Source organism: Cotesia typhae, unplaced genomic scaffold, assembly GCF_013202065.1.
Source record: "Cotesia typhae breed Kobodo isofemale line unplaced genomic scaffold, CoteBio_Ctyphae contig_36, whole genome shotgun sequence".
In the NCBI taxonomy this organism is placed as follows: domain Eukaryota; kingdom Metazoa; phylum Arthropoda; class Insecta; order Hymenoptera; family Braconidae; genus Cotesia; species Cotesia typhae.
Window position 1 is genome coordinate 1,067,887 of NW_027423744.1, and position 15,512 is coordinate 1,083,398.

Consider the following 15,512-nt stretch of genomic DNA (forward strand, 5'->3'; position numbering starts at 1 on the left):
AAAAACAAATAGTGCACTATTTCGTAAGGCTAGAAATGGAAGAATTCAAAGTATTCATTCTAAATATCGTATGATGATCTTGTTATTTATAACGAGCGTCAAATAATCGATTCCCACAACTCTGTTATCGGAGACTCAATTGACTGAAGAAATTTGTTGCCGTGAGAAATAAATTTGATCATCATCATCATCATCCATAAAAGAATTTTTATTTATTGATTTTATTAAATATTAATTTTTTTTTTTTTTTTTTTTTCCTACCAGGATGTTTTTTATGTGAAACGTAAAACGATAATGTAAAAAATGTGAAATTAATTTACAAAGAATTAAACCTGAAGCTAAAATAAATTGAAACAATAAAAGGCATACTTTTGTTGCCAAGGGTAGAAATATAAGTCGTTGGAGGTTCCACCTACGAGTATCCTCGATAATAAAAAGAAAAGCTACCAGTGTATGTTGATCCTGTAAATTCAAGTACGAGAAAATAAGTCAGAAGAATGGGTATGGATAGGAGCTAAGTAAAAGAGTGGATAGGAGCTAAGAGATCGCGAGTAAGAGTAAGAGTAAGAATAAAAAATTTAAAAGAATAAATAAATAAAATAAAGTTGGCACTGAGTGGGGGAAAAGAGTCTGGCAGGCGGAACGGATGCGCAACATGAAATGAAATAATAATTCATGTAATTACAATACACTGAGCCCAGGAGCGTATCTATCTGGTAGAACTGGTACTCCTTGCACATGAGACCAACATTTGAATGAATAACAATAATGGTTGGATAGAGAAAATAATAATAAAAAATAAATGTAAAGAGAATGATTAAAATCACAGAATGAGGAATCGTTTTTAATAAAAGTTTCATTTTTTTCGAAATCCAAGATCCACCCACGATGCGAATGCTGTAACGAGTACTCCATTAACTTACTCGCTTGAGTGTGTAGTAAGAAATGTGTGTGTGCAATGTAAGGCAAAGACAGGTATAGATGAACACACATACCAAGAAACTCTCTGGTGGAGTAGAGCACGCGTGCAACACGTTTGTAAATATACGTGCTCACGTTTTAGCTTGTGTGGGTGTATTTGCACGCCGGGCGGACCACATTCCATCTTAAACGCTAGTACTCCCCTTTAGTCAATATACATATGTATGTACGGATAAATATGTGCAAGTTAAATGTATATTACGAGTTTAATTCTTAAATATCGCGGAAAAAAAAGAAATAAGGGAACTCTACTTAAAGTTTCATGGAAAAAAAAATTTATATATATGAAACAAAAAAAAAGACCATTCCCCTTATCGCATTCAATAGTTATTTCGTAAAGAAACAGTCAAAGTTCCAAATTTTGTAGATTTTTAGAAATTTCAATTTCTACTTGATTTGTTTTTATAGGTATTATTTTAATTTTGTTAGAATTTTTGTTTTTGATCACAAAATATTAAAATAAAATTTTATTAGTATCAATATTTTTGTAAAAATAAAAAAAGAATACTTCTATTGATTCCAAGAAAGGCCTGCTTGAAATAAAAGTCACTAAATAAAACTCAATACCTATAAACATTTTACTGAATCCTTCGGTTCTTTAAAACCCAAACAAACCAAATGTTTATCACGTACTTTTAAATGTATCACTTTAAAATCGAGCGTTTTAGAATTCTGGGAATCTGATTTACCAAACATTTCATTCATGAATTACATAATAAAACTCGATACGTATAATAAAACTTTATTTCTCTTTTTTTAAATAATTTGATTTATTTTAAAATCCGTCGATTCATTCGAACTTTATATTCTTTAAAAAATTAATTTATCACGGAATTGATACTCGGAAAAATAATATATTACTTTATTATTTATTTATGTGATTTTTATTGTCGTAGTTACAATCCTATATTATAATGATAATTATTATTATATCTATGGAAAAGGATTGGAAAGTAATTTTATGATTGATTTCACGTTTGATAAGTAAAGGATGGAGAACATTAAAACGTGCTTTCCGTGGATATAAACGACGACATGAATACGCGTTATGCGTAAAAAAATGCACGTGTTTGTTTAAACGTAAATTTATACCTAAGAACATTTTCAATGCCAATAAATAAATGTTTCATCAATCGTCAATCGTGCTTTTAATTAGAAAATTAAATTTCCTGCAAAAAATATTCCTTTTCACTTTTTTTAACTCCAAAATTTAATGCACAAAATTCTGAATCATGTTAAAAAAAATCTTATTAAATTTAGATAAATTTTCAAATAAATTTAATCCCAAAGAAAAAAAGTGCTGACGTAAAAAAAAAAAAAAAAAAGTGTGTATTTAAAAAAAAGATATAGAGATGAAACCCACCCCGAAATTGAGTCGTTAATAATCTCTAAGGGATACACAAAACCCACTTTACTTTTCTTTCGTGCACTCAGTAGGAAGATGGTGAAGTGGCCTCCCCTGGCGGTACTGACCATAAAAAATTTGGCCGACAATAATACAATAGATCTGGCCCCGATAAAGAAGCAATAAGGGATAAGGGTCTTGGAAGTTAAAAATGTTTTGACAGCCCGAATTGATCATCGACTTAAAAAAAAAAAAAAAAAAAAAAAAAAACTTCGATTCGATTCTAAATGTTTAGATTTTGGTAAAAGCTATAACTATGTAAAAAATCATGTGTGAAAATTTAACAGCGGTTGCTTCGCAAAAACGGCTATTCGAAATTTACCGATAACTATAAATCACAGTTTAAGTTAAAATATATATAAGATGTATGTAAAAAAAAGTCTGAAATGTCGACATGGAATTTCTTTAGGATAAATACGTGGTAAATTCACGGTAATAAATTTTTTTAGCTTGTAAACTATCAGCGAACTGTATCTCGTTTGTTATCTCATCTGCTAAGAATATCGGTGGGTGGAAAGTAAGATAGTAAAAATCTATATAAAAATAACGATAAAAGTAAAGGGAGATGTTGAAAAAAAATTTACCTTTTTTTTTTTTCATTTAGCTTTTTCTGGAAAATAATTGAATATTTGCTAAAGGAAAAATCGGATTGGTAATATTTTTTACAAATAAGCCGATTTACTACTTAAAGTGGCAAAATATAATTGAAAAAAAATTTTAAAGAACCAATTACCATCCATTAAGACGCCAAAGAAACCTTCTAAGACTCCCAAAAAAATTCCCCGATAAATAACCTCAAAAAGTAACGTTACAGAATAAGTAAATCCTAGTAGAAGGTGTCGAGTACAGTCGCGGATGTTTTCCGGTTCCGCCCAAACGACGTTCCGATTATTCAGATATTCAAATGACCCCTTCTTTATCCCTCTTCTTCAGAACAATCTCGAAACAAAACCTAAATTTCCCCGGGTTTTTCAAGGGTTTTCGAGTCCTCTGCTCGCAACAGTTACGTATTATCGAATTATTATAATTTTCCTCGCAAAAACAGCCCCCCTCTTTCGCAAAGGAAAGCTCGAGGATTGAGGACAGGATTCTGATCCTGATTCGCTGAATCCCAGTCCTGTTGAATGCGAGTGGTAGTAGTCACCCTTATTGTGATTGTTATCAGATCCCAAAGTTTCTCGCGGAAAAAAACCGGACCGCCCTCTAACTGCTGTTATTGGCCGCGAAAGCGCAGATGCAAAGGAATTTTCTTGAAAATTACCGTGAAAATGACAGTAGAATGGCTTTTGATAATTATTTACCACAATGAAAAAATACAAGTACTATTAATTTTTAAGGTAGTATTAAAGATAAAAATAATAATCATGAAAAATTAAGACAAATCATTATTTTTAATTTATTTATTATAAATTACAGTCAAATAAAATGTTTTTACTGAACTACTAAGTCACCTGGAGATATTAAGTCGTTGGAAATTTTTATTGTAATAAAATAACAATTTTTAATGAAAATTTTCAAGTAGAAAAAGAAATTTGTATTCAATGAGAATATAAAATATATTTAATTATCTAAATTAGTGGAGCTGTCGGTGCAACGAGCAGAATGTGTGTGCCAAAACACGAGCGACGAAAGTTTCATTTTCTAAGGTTTCTTTGAAAATAATTGTTTACAATAGAATGTACAAAATGTAAGTACCATTAATTTTTAAGGTAGTATTAAGGATAAAAATAATAAACGTGAAAAATTAAGATTAATAATTATTTTCAATTTAATATTAAAAATTACAGTAAAATAAAATGTTTTTACTGAACTACAAAAAAATTAACCGGACTTTTAAGTAAAAATTTCTCCAAATGTTGGTATTATCCACCTTCCTTTAAGGCGGCGCTGCAATCGCTCTCAGACTTATCAGCTGTATAAAAAATTACACATTTTGGTGATAAGTTGTCGCTCGATTGCAGTTTATTCTAACAACACTTTTATACAATTATCATTATAATTTAATTTTATCCAATTAGTTAAATATTATTTGTAAAAATGTACTTTAATGACATTCGGAAATTTTTTTTACTATTTGCTATTATTGTATATATATTTTCTCGTGAAATAACCGAAAAAAATCAATTAAATCAAACAAAATGAAATAAACATTCAATTTTATTTTTCAATTTGTCCTTCATAGGAAATTTTAAAGAAAATTTCTCCCCGTGCAATGTTAAGAGATGATAGAGCTAGCCATTAATTGAAAATAAATGACGACGAAAATAGCTGGTAGTTATTATAGATTATTAAAGTTAACTGGTAATAATCGATGGAATTATTGTATATATGGTATACATTTACAGGATAGCTTATGCGCTATCGCTGTACCTAATACCACCGTGCTCCTGCAGGGGAATAAAGAATAAAGAATAATAATACAACTGAAAGAGAGAAAGAAAGTTGTTCTACCGGGTAAAGAATTCATCAGCAAAAGGTTGGTAAACGTGCACCACCATAAAACCTAATGATTTACGCCGACATTTTATGAGCAGTCCCAGACGCTCTACTCGAGTTTGTGAATTTTTCGTCGATTCCACCTTATTCATTTTTAACATATAGATAGATGTATGTGTACGTCGATACGAACATTTACAGTGAGCATTATTACATGCTTTTATGATCCTGATCATTATTAATTTTTTTTTTTTTTTTTAATTTCGTTCGAGAGTTCTAGGCTCTTTTTCTTGTTAGATTCCTCTTGTTGGTTCGTAAATTTATTGAAAACACATAACGTATGTTTTTGTAGTAAAATTTTCAATTTTTTCTCAAAATTGGGACTAATTTTTTTCGTTGAAAATTATTATTAGTTTCATAAGTTTTATATAACTGAAAAACTAGATTTTAATAAAATAAAATGTTTAATTAATTTTGTTTGATTTAATTAATTTTTTTTGGTGATTTCATGTGAAAATATATATAGAATAATAGCAAATAGTAAAAAAAAATTCCGAATGTCATTAAAGTACATTTTTACAAATAATATTTAACTAATTGGATAAAATTAAATTATAATGATAATTGTATAAAAGTGCGGTTAGAATAAACTGTGATAGAGCAACAACTGGTCACCAAAATGTGTAATTTTTTATATAGCTGATAAGTCTGAGAGCGATTGCAGCGCCGCCTTGAAGGAAGGTGGATAATACCAACACTTGGAGAAATTTTTACTAAAAAGTCCGGTTAATTTTTTAGTAGTTCAGTAAAAACATTTTATTTTACTGTAATTTTTAATATTAAATTGAAAATAATTATTAATCTTAATTTTTCACGTTTATCATTTTTATCCTTAATACTACCTTAAAAATTAATGATACTTACATTTTGTACATTGTATTGTAAACAATTACTTTCAAAGAAACCTTAGAAAATGAAACTTTCGTCACTCGTGTTTTGGCACACACATTTTGCTTGTTGCGCCGACAGCTCCACTAATTTAGATGATTGAAATGTATTTTATATTTTTATTAAATAAAAATTTCTTTTCCTGCATGAAAATTTTCATTAAAAATTGCTATTTTATTAAATAATTTAAGGGTAGTATTAAAATCGAGTAGTTTTTGAATTTTTTACATTCTAGTGAATAATTATTAAAATACTTATCAGGAGTTGAATGTCCGTTACACCTTATAGCTCTTTTAACAATATTTTTTCTATTTAATTCAATAGTAGTAATACACCCTAATACACTATAGTTGTAAATAATTATGTATGCATATCATGATCATGAATGAGGTATCTATCCCTTGACAATTATTATGTTCCACCTTGTCTTTGACCCTTATTTTTAACTATAGAGTTTTATAAGTCTTTAAAGAACTCCCGGAGTTACGCATTTATTAAAGACACAATTACTTTGATCTTACCGGTACACGCTTCCGTATTCGTGTCGGATTGACAATTGTCCTCTTAGTTTGTAAGAACTCGTTTTTTTTTTTTTATTTATTTTTTTTTTTTTTTTATTTAACATGAAATTTAAATTTTTGGCAATACAAACAATTTTTAAACAAACAAAATTTTATTTTTTACAATTTTTTATAAAATATAAGAAAAAAAATTGTCTGCTAAAAACAAAATTATTTTTTACAAGCGATAAAAAAAAATAGCTGATTTATGTAAATGATAAAAAATTTTTTATATGATTTCAAGAAAAGTTTTTACATGCGGAAACGTATGGCACGCGGTATTATGACGTCACGTAGCCAACCGGATATCGCGAACGTGTTGAAGCGATAGGTTCGCGCCCTCAGAATTACAATAAATGACTTATTGAGTAACTCACCGTAATGTTTAATATTTTTTATGTGAATGAAGCGAGTAAGTGTGCATGAATTCGCCAACATGCCAACTCGAGCGAGTACACGCAACTAAAAATTTTTTGCAGCCTACATTTGTTATTTTAGCGATTTAAATTCGTGAAAAAAAAATTATTTCGATTATTCAATTGTATAAACTTTCCATATATTGTTAAATAAAAAAAAAAAAAATCATGTTATTAGATAAAGAAATTCGTTTAAACTCGGCATTTAAAAAAAAAATGCTTTTGTAAACAAAGTTGTTAAGAAAATAAACGTTCGTAAACTGGTTCGACGATCTGGTGCAAACTTTATTTTTTTAATAATTAATATTTGATATTCTGAACTGACAGTAATTTTATTTTAATTTTTTAATTAATTAGAATTTAATAAAAATTTATATGATAGTTATTCTGATTGCAGATAATTAAATACACTTGAAAATAATTTAGGGTGTCAATATTTAGACCCCTGTCAATAATTGGGGCTTTTACCTTATCTCTAGATACATAGTTAAGAAATGACCTTGTGTCTTGTGAACTATTGACATTTTTAAAGATATAAGCTCATTTTGATGTTACACTCATCGAGACCTTTCATTTGAGTACCCACATCAATTTTTCATATATTAATATATATATAAATATATAAAATATATGAAAAATTGATGTGGGTACTCAAATGAAAGGTCTCGATGAGTGTAACATCAAAATGAGCTTATATCTTTAAAAATGTCAATATTTAAGAAACTGTAGGGCATTCTAACAAATATCTTGTGAACCATTGACATTTTTTAAGGTATAAGCTCATTTTGATGTAACACTCATCGAGACCTTTCATTTGAGTATCCACATGTATTTTTTCATATATTTATTATGTATACATATATATAATATATAAAATATATGAAAATGCATGTGGGTACTCAAATGAAAGCTCTTGATGAGTATAACATCGGGATGAGCTTATATCTTGAAGAATGTCAATAGTTCACAAGTCACGGCAGTTACATAGTGACTGCAAGGTTTCTAGTTAAATGTATTTAAAAATAATTTAGGGTGTCAATATTTAGACCCCGGTCAATAATTGGGGCTTTTACCTTATAGCTTGAATAAAAGTTTAACAAAAAAAATTATAACAATAAATTTATCAAAATAATTAATAATCCAGCTGGACTTAAAGATATTAGCCAAAAAACCTGGAAAGCAATGATGGTAATACACATTAAGTAATATGTAATTCATCTCACGAATAAAGTCGCACGCGCACGCGTCAATTCTTTCTTTCCATTATTTTTTGCCGACAATATATTCTGTCTAACTTTACAGTTGGTTTCCCAGTAAGGCGTTGTACTTGTACTTGGGTAACTTACGTACTTCACTGCCACACTAAATAACAAATACACACATTATTTTTATTTTTATTACCTTTTTTACGGTATTTTTTTTATTTTAACTGCCCATTATTTTTCTTTAAGTTAAAATAAATAAATAATTAATAATATACTATTTAAAATACAAGCCGGTAATTATTCCCACGATCATGACCTTCTAAGTTATTAAAAGTAGACCACAAAAAGTCCTCATAATTGAAATTCAAGTGGGTGATTTTTTTTTTTTTTTTTAAGTACACACTTATAAGTTAATTCAAATGAAATAAATTAAAGGCTTTTATTTTATTTATTCTATTATTTTATTGTACTATCAAGTGCACCAAAATTCCCTCCTCGCACGTCTTTTGTTTCCGGTTAACGTTTAGCTTTTCATAACGAATTTTTGGAGATTTGTCCTCAACTCAAGTGGTCTTTATTATTATATAATAATATAATAATTTAAATAGCGAAGCACAAATAGTGAGTAATAGAGTCGAGTCTTGGTAGATTTTTAAAAAATAGTGAAACATTAGTCATACGTGGACGTCCCGGACAAATTGAAATCATTGATAGCAATCTACGTGTCATTTCTCAGTTAATATGAATGTCTTTGTGGTTTTGATTGAAACACGATCGGCCTGAGAGTTACTCCATCGTTTCTTTATTGTATCAAGTATTATTACGGATTATATACGCACAAGTTATACATAACTTAAGTATCAATCAGATCTGATTTATTAAAGGATTTGTCGGTGACAACTTTGGAATTTTTTATTAATTATTTTATTATTCAAAGTCACTTTTTTTAAATTTTAATTTTAATTAAGAATAATCAATTTAATTTTTAATTAAATTACAATTGAGTAAAAAGTTCTAAAAAATTTTTTGTAATTAATTTTACCAAATAAATACACTAGTCACAAAAATTAAGGGATATAAAAAAAATTTGAAATTTTTGGGTGATTTTTAACGAGCTGTAACTCCAAGGAAAACGATCGTACAGTAAAAATATAAAAGCAAATTGTAGCTCCAAGTGTCTAGTTTTCAGATATGACCATGAAAATTTTTTATCATGTTCGGGTCTGGAGAAATCCTAAGAAAACTACAAAAAAAGAATTTTTCAATTTTTTTCTCGTCTTAAAAAAGGTCTACAGGCTTCAAAAATTTTTTTTCCATTGTTTCGCTGAAAAACTTTTTTAGAAAATTTAATGCCCTTCAATTTGACGCAATTGTAAAGCCTATACGATGATTTGCCGCGGAGTTATCGTCAGTCAAAGAAAAAAAGTACTTTTTCACTTTGACAATCAATAACTCTGGAAATAATGATCGTATAAGAAATCGAAGGACGGTTTTAAAAACTACACGATATTTTCTATAAGATACTGTGAATAGCTTTTGTCAAAAAAATTTTTTTTTAATTGAAAACTTTAACTGAAAGAACGACAAAAATTCGCATAATTAAGGATATTTGGATAACTTGGTATAACTTTGGATAAAATGGATGAACAAAGGATATCGTCGGTAATTTTTCAACCTCCAAGTGTCCTCTAAAATCCCTGAAAAATTCAAATCGTTATGTTTTTTTTTTCATAGTGCCCCAAAGCTTCAAATTCTTTGTTTTTGCAAAAATCACCATTATGAGCAATTTTTCGATTTTAATTTATTTCTTTAATGAAAAATAATTTCTTTTCTCAAAAATTTTTTTTTTTTTTTTTTACAATGTAATAAAATTTTTTACAGAATATTAATAATGATAATAATAATAATAATAATAATAATAATAATAATAATAATAATAATAATAATAATAATAATAAGTATGAAAATTAGAGCAGTTAAATGAAAAGTAAAAAAGAAAAAAAAATAAAGAATCTTGATAAAATTATAACGAGACATTTTCTAACGATGATTATAAATCATTGGAAAGCCATAAAAGATTGTTAGATATATCTGAGAATAACCTAAGGTTAAAGAAAAGAGTAAAAGAGTAATAAAGATTTAGCTACATTGCATTTACTTTTGTATAATGTTAATATAATATAATATAAATGTGAGCCGAGTATCAGTGTAGTGTATATGTAGTTTGTAGTATGTATATAGGGCATTATTGAGAACTGGGACTACTGTAGTACTTGAATACATAGGTAAACTGGAGCTGAATAAAAATGATAGTAATCTCCAGAACAAAACGAGTCTTTATGATTTCTAAGGCGTTGCCACGATCTTAGTCAATTATTTATAAATTTATTTGCATAGTTTCAGTTTATAGTCTTTGTATTAAATTTCGCTTGAATCGATTCCAGTTTTTTGGATCTAGTAGTATATTTATTTAATTAAATGTAGTACTGTTAATAATTTATTATTTTAAACTTTCTATTTCAGGATTTATCAACAAGACTTAAAAACAAAATAATCTTTATGAAAATTTGGTTCAATGTTCAAAAGTCTAATTTTTAAAAAATATTATTAATATTTACAAAGTTAAACTTGAAATAAATTGTTTGAAGTATCTGTCAGTAATTTAGCATTTAAAATTTGTTTCAGCAAATAAAAATTTATTTTAGTGTACAATTTCCGGATTTTTTTGGGATTAAAATCGAGATTAACTCCGCTGAAAAAATCTCCAAGTTTACTCCGAATTTTCTCCCAATTTTTCCAATGTACAAACTAAGTGTAAGATTTTTCTGCGCTCGTGTTTTGGCACACACATTCTGCTCGTTGCGCCAACCTCCTCACCAGCACCCTCCACTCAGCTTCACACTTAAGTCTATCTTACATCACCGTATAAATTATACTATCAACAGATGGCGCTCTATCCACAAATTTTTTTTCTCAATCCTAATTAATTTAAGAACTTTCTTACTCGATCCAAGATGCCAAAATTCTTCGAAATTATTTTATTTGTTCAAGAATTTTTTTCTTGAATCAAAATAAATTTTTTTAACAAAAGTAACGTTCACCGAGACACATGATGAATCTATTATAATAAATTTATTTATCATAGCAGGCTTATTAAACATAAAACATAAAACACTGAGCATTCTACACTATCAGTCCATGTCCTCAAGTCCTGATGTCTTTATGTGAAGTCATTACAAGTCAAGAGCAAGAGCAAGTCTTGTTAGTTTCGCCTTCGGCTACTAAAACTAGACCGTATAGCTCTACACTCAACCCGTAGCACTCGATACCATTATTTCCGTGCGGTATTTTTTACCCTAACATTAAACCCCATCTCTCGTCATTAACTAACAGTTGTCATCTCTCTAAATTATTATCACCGATCTTCGGGGCGCTGCGCTCATCTATATCCCCCCTCCCTTCCTTCTTTTCCGTCCAATGAAGAACTAACTTTGTTCTTATTGTCGGGAATGCAATTAGTCGCTGTATTATATTATATTATTGAGAAACACACGTTAAACAGCCAGAGGCTTTCACTTGGTATGAGTTAACGATCAATAACAATAACAATAACAACTACAATAACAATAATTATAATTATAACAAGGGCCATGGTCTGCAATACAATACAATGAGAAGATTAGTGAATACTTTGTTAGGAATTTCGTCATATAATGTTACAAGTCTATTTTATTTATTAATATGTAAGTCATTTATTTGGAATTTGTACAAACTAGAAATAGAATTTTTTAATAATTATTTACAATAGCGCAATATCGATTTTAGCAAAACCGGTATGTAGAATGGGCATATGGTACGGTATTGTGTCCTGCAACAAAAGATTAAGGTGGTTATAAATTTATATTTTATATTTGTTATATGTTATATGTTATATGTGGTATTATATGTTAATGTGTTGTATTGATGTGTAGATGTTGCGGTGAGTAAGTGTATTTTTGTATGTGTGTTTATGTGTGTGGGTATGAATATTTTCATACATTCCTCGTAAGCAGACATTTAAAAATTTCTTGCGTCGTATTATATACCGCAACACGGCCGATTGGCGACACGCATTTCAATCGATTGACACGCGCCGATATGTTCCGGAATTACGGGTTTTTAGAAATTTAGAGGTTCATTTGGGAAAACTTTGGTGACACATATGGAGAAGTTTCATTTGAAGTTTAGGAAAATTTGATAAGAAATTGTCAGAAAAATTTATTTTTTGTCGACACGGAAAAAAGTCCTATATATTAAAATTTATGGTTAATTGAAGTAAGCTTAGTATCGAAATAACTCAAAAATATGGACTCTGATTCCTTATTGGTTCAGAATTAGAGCGTTTAAATTCCTAGTTTTTCTTAAAATTCAAGAGAAAAATTATTGGAGTCTATTATAATTTAGAACTTTAACATTAAAGAGTAATGACTTTTTAAAGTTTGTAAAATTTAACGGACTAATAAAATAATAAAAAAATTTCAATGAAGCACACAAAATTATTATTGGATATATATATGGAAAATTGTTAGTTTTATAGGTTTTATATTATTGAAAAACTAGATTTTAATAAGATTGAATGTTTAATTAATTTTGTTTGATTTTATTTATTTTTTTCGGTTATTTCACTTGAAAATACATATAGAATAATAGCTAATAGTGAAAAAAATTCCGAATTTCATTAAAGTACATTTTTACAAATAATATTTAACTAATTGGATAAAATTAAATTATAATGATAATTGTATAAAAGTGTGGTTAGAATAAATTGTGATAGACCAACAATTGATCACCAAAATGTGTAATTTTTTATACAGCTGATAAGTCTTAGAGCGATTGCAGCGCCGCCTCAAAGGAAGGTGGATAATATCAACATTTGGAGAAATTTGTACTTAAAAGTCCGGTTAATTTTTTAGTCGTTCAGTAAAAAAATTTTATTTTACTGTAATTTTTAATATTAAATTGAAAATAATTATTAATCTTAATTTTTCACGTTTATTATTTTTATCCTTAATACCACCTAAAAATTAATGGTACTTACATTATGTACATTATATTGTAAACAATTATTTTTTTGCTCGACGGGCAGAAAGCGTCAACTTTCGGCCCGCTGCGCTAAATGAAGTTGCCACTTTCTGCCTTCGTCGAGCAAAAAAATAGCATACACTCCTCGGGAAGTAAATAAGAAAGCCTCAGATCACATGTTTGTTGACCTCGGCTTCGCCTCGGCCAACAATTACATGTGATCTGAGACATTTCTTACTTTACTTCCCTCGGTGTGTAATATACTATTCAAAGAAACCTGAGAAAATGAAACTTTCGTCGCTCGTGTTTTGGCACACACATTTTGCTCGTTGTGCCAACAGCTCCACTCATTTAGATAATTAAATTTATTTTATATTCTTATTAAATAAAAATTTCTGTTTCTATTTGAAAATGTTGATTAAAAATTGTTATTTTATTACAATAAAAATTTCCAACGACTTAATATGACCAGGTAACTTAGTAGTTCAGTAAAAAAATGTTATGTTACTGTAATTTTTAATTTTAAATTAAAAATAATTATTAATCTTAATTTTTCACGTTTATTATTTTCATCCTTAATGCTACCTTAAAAATTAATGGTACTTACATTTTGTACATTGTATTGTAAACAATTATTTTCAAAGAAACCTTAGAAAATGAAACTTTCGTCGCTCGTGTTTTGGCACACACATTCTGCTCGTTGCGACGACAGCTCCACTAATTTAGATAATTAAATGTATTTTATATTCTTATTGAATAAAAATTTCCTTTCCAACTATAAACTTTTCATTAAAAATTGTTATTTTATTACAATAAAATTTCCAACGACTTAATGCAGGTGACTTAGTAATTCATTAAAAAAATTTTATGTTACTGTAATTTTTAATTTTAAATTAAAAATAATTATTAATCTTAAATTTCCACGTTTATCATTTTTATCCTTACTACTACTTTAAGTATTACATTTTTTACATTGTGGTGAATAATTAATAAAAGACATCACAAATTGAGTTTCCGTCTGCAATTTCCAAAGAAAATTTCTTCTGAAAAATATATCTCCCATTATGTCAGTCCCAAAATAATAAATCTCCACAAAAGAACAATGAAAAAAGTTAATTTAAAAAGCAATAAATAAAAGCTATAGCGAAAACTAAATGAATAAAATATTATAAATGTATCGAATTAATAATTTAAAAGATTACAAATAGCAATTGAATAAGTTTATTAATAAAACAAGATTTATTCTCGTCTATATATTACAACTACCGAGTAAAAGAAACATAAACGCGAGAGTTAATATGAAGAAAACGTTTTATCTCGTGGCATGTCTAGGGTAGAGTCAACGCGTGTTCCCCCACCCCCGCTCTAAGCTGTTACTCGCGCAGACGCACGCGCACACGCACAGCGTATTGTAAAGTTGTTCTCGCGCCTTCTAGGCCTTCTACAGCTCTCTAACTTCTCAATTAAATCAAATAAAATTCATTCTCTCGTCAATAGTCTGTAAAAAGGTTTTATGTTATGTTCGAAAGTCTTATCACTTTTTGCCACTGCTTTTCATATTTGTCAGCTCTGAGGCTCGTCTATGACGAGTCCGCAGTTAACATTTTATTAATTTCTTTTTTTCTTTCTTTTTTTTTTTTTTTGTTTATTGACAGGCTGACATTGTGGAGGAAGACGTTACGGATGAAATGAAGATTAAAAATATATCGTACGAGCACTTGTATCCCTGGCTCGGCTTGTGCTCACTGTATGGCACCGAATAAGAATACGAAGCGCAGTCGGAGCATCATCCAGTCGATTAATTAGTTTTTATTGGCCTCACAGTGTGCGGCAATCAGAGCGGGTTTTAGGCTCCATGATCGGCAAACTCGCTTTCTTTATTGTGCTAGTCAGAATGAGAGGATCGATGGGGTGGGAGGTGGGATACATAAATTTATGCGAACAAAATGAGGACAAAAATCCAATCCGCGGAATTCGTGATGCAAAAGATAATGCCAAATGGGGGCTAACGAGGTTGATTTAATTAATTCTTATTGAAATTTTGTCTGGGTTTGTCTAGTGGGTTCTTCTTTTTTTTTTACACTCTATTGTTTCATAATTTTTGGTGGTCATACACTGATAGAAGGATATTTATTTCTATTTAATAAGATTTAGTAATAGTTACTGAATGATTTAGTAACAAACCTTTAATTACCAAATATTTAGTAATACACTAATCAAAAATTAAGGGATATACTCCATCGTTTTTTTATCGTATCAAGTATTATTACGGATTATATACGCACAAGTTATACATAACTTAAGTATCAATCAGATCTGATTTATTAAAGGATTTGTCGGTGACAACTTTGGAATTTTTTATTAATTATTTTATTATTCAAAGTCACTTTTTTTAAATTTTAATTTTAATTAAGAATAATCAATTTAATTTTTAATAAAATTACAATTGAGTAAAAAGTTCTAAAAAATTTTTTATTATTAATTTTACCAAATAAATACA